This window comes from Passer domesticus, chromosome 8 (genome assembly GCF_036417665.1).
Source record: "Passer domesticus isolate bPasDom1 chromosome 8, bPasDom1.hap1, whole genome shotgun sequence".
In the NCBI taxonomy this organism is placed as follows: Eukaryota; Metazoa; Chordata; class Aves; order Passeriformes; family Passeridae; genus Passer; species Passer domesticus.
In genome coordinates, this window is record NC_087481.1 from 56,854,143 (window position 1) to 56,860,998 (window position 6,856).

Genomic DNA, 6,856 nt, shown 5'->3' on the forward strand with positions numbered 1-6,856 from the left:
CCTTCCCAAAACAAAGGAGCAATCCCTGTGTTTCCCCTAAAAAGGCTCCACGCTGCAAATGTGAGTGTAAAGATTCTGTCCAAGCCCCTGGTTTTTATCTGATTTATCTCAGCCTGAGTTTTACCTGTGTTTTACCTGATCAGCTAAGCTGAGCCTGGTGCTGCCACAGAACGAGTCAGACGCGCTCAAGCTGAAGGGAAAATAAATCAAAAGTTTAAGGATTATTCTTTATTCAGACTGTGATCCCTCAGCAAAAAAATGTCTCAGGGATGTGTGTTTATCTTGGTCTGGGCCCACTTTAGCAGTTTTTACCCTTTGGCTTCACCTCAAGCAAAACAATATCAAGTGAGCCAAAAGTGATGATAAACACACACACTCACACACTGAGCTCTGAAGTTTCTCCTTCCTGAGCAGGGAAAAGGCTCCACCAGCATCGTGCTGGAGTTCCTCTCATTCCCAGCCCTGCCAAGTGACAGCTTTATTGTTGAATAAAACAAATTAATTGCCCCAACTGTCTTAACTAGTTGCTAGAAATGAAATTCTTCACTTGTTTAGCTGCCAAAAATAATGACAGAAATATAAACATGTTACAAAACCAAGGGTTTCTCAGGAAAGCTAAATATAATGGGTCTAATTTTGCCCTGGGCAGATGCACTGGGGCACTTCCCAGTGACTTCTGAGAGAATTTCATGAGTGTTTTTAAAGGAGAGTGTATCCCCCACACTTGACATATCAAGTGCACATCCCTCTCTCGTTGTTATTTTTGCTCTTTCTTTTCTCCTGTGTACAAGTGCGTTTGTGCCTTTCTCTTTGCACAAAGGCTGATCATAATAATTTTAAAATTTGCCTGTGTTCCTTACAAAGACTGTGTCTCCCTGAAAGGATTTCCTGCAAGCCTTAGAAGGAGGAAAAACCATTTTAAGTGAGCTCAGTGGAGATGAATGGTTTGAAAAGCTTGGCTGATTTCTTGGCATTCAGGAAAACCAGAAGCCCCTGCCCTCACACAGGCAAACACCCACATGTTTGCTGGTAAATGGGCAGGATTTGGGAGCCTCTGGAGTTGGGGAAAAGGTACAGAGAACATCTCGATGAGGTAAAAGGAGAAGTAATTTAATTGTCTAACTCCTTCTGTGCTCGAGAATATCAGACAGATGGGGAGGATAAAACAAGGAGCTCAATAATTAATTTTCATGTTCCTCACTAGTGGGACCTCTTTAATCCCTGTTCCTGTGATTATAGAGAAAGGTTGGATTCTGAAGTTTCACTCATTAGCTACGTGTTGTATGAAAATACCTGTATTTTCAAAAGGAATAGTGACAAGAATGAAAAATTTCTGCTATTAGAAATATCTTGGTGTCAGGGACTTTTGTGAAAGAACAAAAACTCTCTGATTCCCTCAGATAAATAATGAAACAGATGGTTGTTGGGGGGTTAAAGGTCAAACCTTCCCTGTTGACTAAAACACAAGGTTGACTTAAAAGATTTCCCGAAGTTATTCAAGATGCAGCACATCAGCCTGTGTCTCCTGCCTCCTAATGAAATGGTGTGGGCTTCCTTAAAAACACCATTCCAGGGGCTCCCTGCAGGAATTCCAGCACCCATTCCAGCTCCAGACTGAGCCCCTGCAAACTGCATCTCTAATAAAGGATATCAGTGAATAATTAGGTGGATTGGTCCAGGGATATAGGTTAGGAAAAGGCTAAATAACAATATTTAATCCACTTTCTAAGCAAACTACTCATTTCTCACCTGAAACTGGAGCTGATAAAGTTACCAGGAAAACCTGGGAAGTTCTCAGAAAATTATCAATAAGGCAAATTGGGAAAATGGGAAGAAAACAAACAAATGCTGTGTGTGGGGTTGAGCCTCTGCATTCATGAGCAGGCTCCCGTTAAAGGAGACCAGGGCATTTTTAAAGCAGCCCAACTAAAGAGACAGATGCTGGAACTTGGATGATTCGACACAATTTGAGCGCAAATTGTCCAATCAGTCAAACCCACAAACACTTCAAGGTAATTTTGGTAAATCCCTATTGTGATCTAATTTCTTATTAAGGAGAATAAAGCAGGCTGCCATTGTAATTCATCAGCCCCTTGCACTGCAGAGCGACGGCTGGAGTTCATTTCATGCTTTTCTCTGCAAAAAATAGACTTCAATTTCTGGAATTACCAACAACAACCTTTGACTGAATATCTACATTTTTTTAAATTTTATTTTGCTAAATAGAATTTAAAACTAGGGGGAAAAAAATGTAGCTGAAATCTGAGGAGGCCAGAGTTGATATAAGGACCGAATCCATGAGTGTTATGGAGGAACATTCAAGGTTCAGAGCAGAGGACAGGTTTTGTTTCTTCAGAGGGCATCCCTGTGGTGCAGAGCGGAGAGGTGGCACATTAAATGTCCCTTGTCTGCATCAGTGCTGCCTTCCTGAACAAAACCAAGCATCACTTCCTCATTCAGAGCTGGACCTGGCTCCCACAGCCTTCCCCAGCCCACCTCTGCAGGATCTTGCACCTTGAGGAGTGCCCTGAGGAGCTGTTTCCAACACAAAGGGAACCCGTGAGCATTTGGGGTGCAGGGTCTTGAAGGGTGGAAAAGACAGTGTGGGAAACTCTTTTCATTCTGTGGAAAATGTTGTTTTTCTATCAAAATTTTGTCATGATGAAAGGCAGCCTTCACACAACTGAAGGAAAAATCAGCCTGGTTTCCTATAACAATCAGTCTGAGGGCCAAGAAGAGTTTTAGGGTCAAGCACCACCTCCAAGCTGGACAAAGTAGATACTCCTGTGCAATTTCCCCATCTCCTGTAGGACTGTCTTTACACCAGAACTACTCCTTCCAGGCATTGTACAGCAGGATAAATTCCCCAACCCTGGGAGTGTTTGAGGCCAGGTTGGATGAGGCTGGGAACAACCTGGTCTGGAGGAAGATGTCCCTGCCCCTGGAACTGGTTTAAGGATATTTAAGGTCCCTTCCAACCCGGGCTTTTCTGTGGTGGTTCTATGAACACCAGTGTGGCAAATGCCTTGTGTGAGGGCACCCATGTGTGTCCATGAGTGTGCAAGAACATTTCCTTCTGCTTGCATGCCTTCCCTCCCCAGGTCCCCGTTCTGTGTCCCCACTGCCACCATTGATGTTACAAACGGCCCCACTCACAGCAGCAGCCACGGGAATGCAGTAAGTAAGACAAATAAGAACCTCTTATGTGGTAATTTACAAATAAAAGTTCATTTTCCTTTCAAGGAGGAGCACAGCCCTGTGTGTGTGTGAGAGCAGAGAGGGAATTCCGCATCTCTGCTGCCACAGGGACGAGGGATGTGCAGCCACAAGTCGACCTGATTTTATTTTTTTTTCCCCAAATACAAAATGACCTGTTAGAGCATCCCAGGGAGAATATGAATTAGCCCAGGTCAATAGGAGGTCAAATAGACAGGGTCCTAAAATCCCTTTACTACTTTGTAGTATCTTATGCTAATTCAGTTCCCTTCTCTGTGATAAACAAAGCCAGTTGAAAGTAGATAGCATCACACAGTGATGGGTCCCAAAGCTACAATTTAATACAAATCTAGTAATTCCATTATACAACACATCCAGTTCATTTAGAGGCAACGAATACTTAAGAAGGTCCAGGATTGAAATGCCTCAGCTGATACTTTAAAAATATAAATAATCCAGTAAAATTTCATTTGTCACATAAACCTAATAGCTGTGTGTGATGGAAATGCTGCCTGTCCTTTCAAACATTTCTTAAATGCAATTCACAGGTCCTAAGTCCTTTTACACCAATATTGCAGGGGTTTAGGCAGGTAATCAGCACAAACAAAATTAAAAAAAAAAAAAAAACTCACTGTTTTCTCTTTGCAAAAGGTGATGTTATAAGGGTCCAATGAGAATTGCTGAATTAATAAAGCTGAACCTCTCACGGTGTTTTACAGGTGATGCTTTTCACCTTGGAAGGGTTTTGCGAGGACGCAGCGCCTGTGGGGCAGAGGAGAGGAGGGTGGTGAGAGCCGGGAGCAGCAGGGCACTCTTGGGAAGAGCCTCTGTCTCCAGTTTTTTATCTCCAATTTTAACAGGGATGCAGAGCCCGAGCTGGAGCAGGAACCTCCCGGGCCGGTGCTTTGCAGGTAACCCAGAGCAGCCGAGGTAAAACTGCTTTGCGAATTGTCGGGATTGTCATGGAAATGCCTAAAATCGGGTAGGAGAGTCACACATCTCCAAAAGGAGATCAGAAAGCAGTTCCTGGGAAATAAAGAGGTGTGAACAGCCCAAGACTCAATGCTGCTGACCTATTTGTTTTCTAAGAGAGCACTTAGGGCAGGAAAATGAATGAAAAGTGAGGTGGTGATTTAACCTCGCGTCTCTAAAGTAGGTGTCTAAATTAAGGACATGAACTTCCCAAAGTGACAAGGGAATTCCAGTGAAGGGAGACTGCCTTCTCCCATTTTCCCATCCTACTGGAGGTTCTTCAGGCCACAAGAAGAATTTTTTTCTTTGCTGGTCGTTGTTTCCATCAATTTTAGCAACTTCTAAACTTCTAAGAGCTGGGAGATAATTAAGAGGAGCTTCGGGAGGAGGATGGGTTTCCCTGGGTCATTCTTCTTGGAGGTGCAGTGTGTTGGGGAGTTGTTTGTTGTTTTGGTTTTTTTTTGGTTTTTTTCCACAAACAGAACAGGACTGCTGGAATACATTCCTTGAGCTTTTATTGTGGTATTAGCCTCATTGCATGGTTGAGACAATAGAAAGATGGCAAAAGCTCACATACTGCTAGCAACAGCTAAAGATTTCTTTGTTAAAGAGCATTTTAAAAACTTTCTAGCCAATACCTAAACCAGATCTAAAACTCAAGTTATTGTTTCATGTCCTTGTTTACCATACTAGTGTAACTTTTTCTACTTCCAGACTTGGTAGCTATAGCTGGTTCTAATTTCTCTGCTCTTTCTGTTTCTAAGGGTTACTTTTCCCAACTTTCTGAAAATCTTACCTTTACCCTTTCCCACAGTGCAGCATTCCAGCCCTTTTCTCTCCCTCCAAGGTTTGGTCAGGGCTGCTGGGGCCAGCTCTGAGTTTGGGAGGAGTTTTGGCCCTGGGAAATCCAAATACAGGTGGGAACTGGGCAGCAGCACCCTGGGAGGAGGAGGGCACTCCTGGGAAGGGTTTTCAACTTGGAAGGAAATTTGCTGCTGCTGAATTGAGTTTTTTTGCTGTTTTTGGTGTCTGCTTGACATCCTCTTTCCAGGTGAGCGCCTGTGACCTTTTCACACGTCCTGGCTGAACTCGTGTCCTGTCCTCCAGCCCTCTTTGTGTGAGATCTGGGCAGCCACTAGATCAGTGGTGTCGGATTCCAGCTGGGTTTTTATTAATTACATCATCATCCGGGTGAGATGTGCTTTTGGAGGGGTAATAACACTTTTTGTAATGATCCCAAAGCTCTGCTGTGATTAAGAGCTTTTAGAAAGTCTGGCTGAAGGCACCTTAAGGAAAAAGTTGTAAACTTTTGTTTTTCTTTCATGCTGCAAAAGAAACAATCAAAGCTCAGGTGAATGAAGCTGGATTGGTGTCACCTGGAGTGATAAAGGAATGGTTTAATCTGTCAGGTGTCTTATTTTTTTAGGTGGCAGTGCACTGTGTTTGCAGCCAAAATTTAATGTTAGAATTTCTGAGTTATGTTATGAACTGTGTTTCTGATTTTGGGCAAAATAAAGTGTTTACTTCCAGAAAAGCAATTTTTAAATTAGAGATTAATTTTTTTAATAGACTTTCATTTTAAATAATGCTTCATATACATAATTCTTGCTTTTCTCTGTGGCCTTACAGAAAACACACTTCAGTCCTAAATACTTAAAAGTTTAAAAGACAAATGAAGAAAATTTCAGCATTGCATGTTCACTACTCTCACAGATTCTTTCATCCAGCCAAAAATAAGGTTATTTTATGATTTCTCTGCTGTTTTATTGGTTTTTCCCTCTGTGCAACATCCCAAGTACTCAGAGTTCACCACTGCTCCTTACTTTTACCAGTTCTTGTTGCATCACCGAAAAAAAACCCAGGAGGTTCTGACTGGAAAATGCTGAAGATAAAATGCTGCCCAAATGAAATTAATCCATTCAAATCTGACTTAAAATCTTGTTTTCTTTCTCTAAGCTACCTTGTGTTTGAAGGAGGTTTAGGCTGTGCTGCAGGAACAACCAGGTTGTTACAACTGGACCAAATATGAACAGTTCAACAACTGGTCTGGACTTGAATTAAATTGTGTTGGGCATAAATTTCAGAGTTTAGTCTCGGGATCAATGCCAAGTGAAAGAAATTACACATTAAGTAGAAGATTCTTATTTTCTTTCATTTTCTTTTGGTGTGCATCCCAGCAAGGAAGTCCTGCAAGATCCTCCAGCTTCCTCAGCTGAGTTAAACTGAACTACATAAATAATAGCCAGGAGGATTTAAAAAGTTTTTTGTGGGTTTTGAGCTTTTTTACTTTCCAAATTATGATACATTTTATATATTCTGTTCCTACACACCCAATATTTATTCCTGCAGTTTACTTTGATGAGATTCAGGGAGTTCCTGCCCCACTGAAGCCTGGGGGAAGAACAAGACATTTCTTTCCCTGGATGAATTGGATCTTCCATGACTTCTCAGAGTACAAAACCAGCCAAAACTTCACATCTTCTTCCACCAAGCTTTGCTTGCAGCGTCTCCCCAAACTGTGCACCCAAGGATCAGATGGGAAAACAGCAGTGAACACGTGGTGCTGTAAGGCTGCTCTCAAAGCTCAGCTTTTCCTTAGGCTCTACTCTTCCAGGAGCAACAGAGAGCACCTGTGAGCAGCTCAGCTGCAGCCTGAACTTTGCATTCA

At 42.4% G+C, this 6,856-nt stretch overlaps 1 long non-coding RNA gene across 1 annotated transcript in view; it reads right to left on the reverse strand.

Moving 5' to 3' along the window:
* The window catches only part of LOC135305914 (uncharacterized), a 6,960-nt gene extending 1,746 nt beyond the window's left edge, over positions 1-5,214 (reverse strand). The window contains exons 1-3 of the long non-coding RNA XR_010366907.1: positions 4,985-5,214; positions 3,849-3,978; positions 136-190 (exon numbers count right to left, since the gene is read on the reverse strand). This is a non-coding gene — a long non-coding RNA (uncharacterized LOC135305914). The remainder of the gene's footprint in view (positions 1-135; positions 191-3,848; positions 3,979-4,984) is intronic.
* Positions 5,215-6,856: the final 1,642 nt, after the last annotated feature.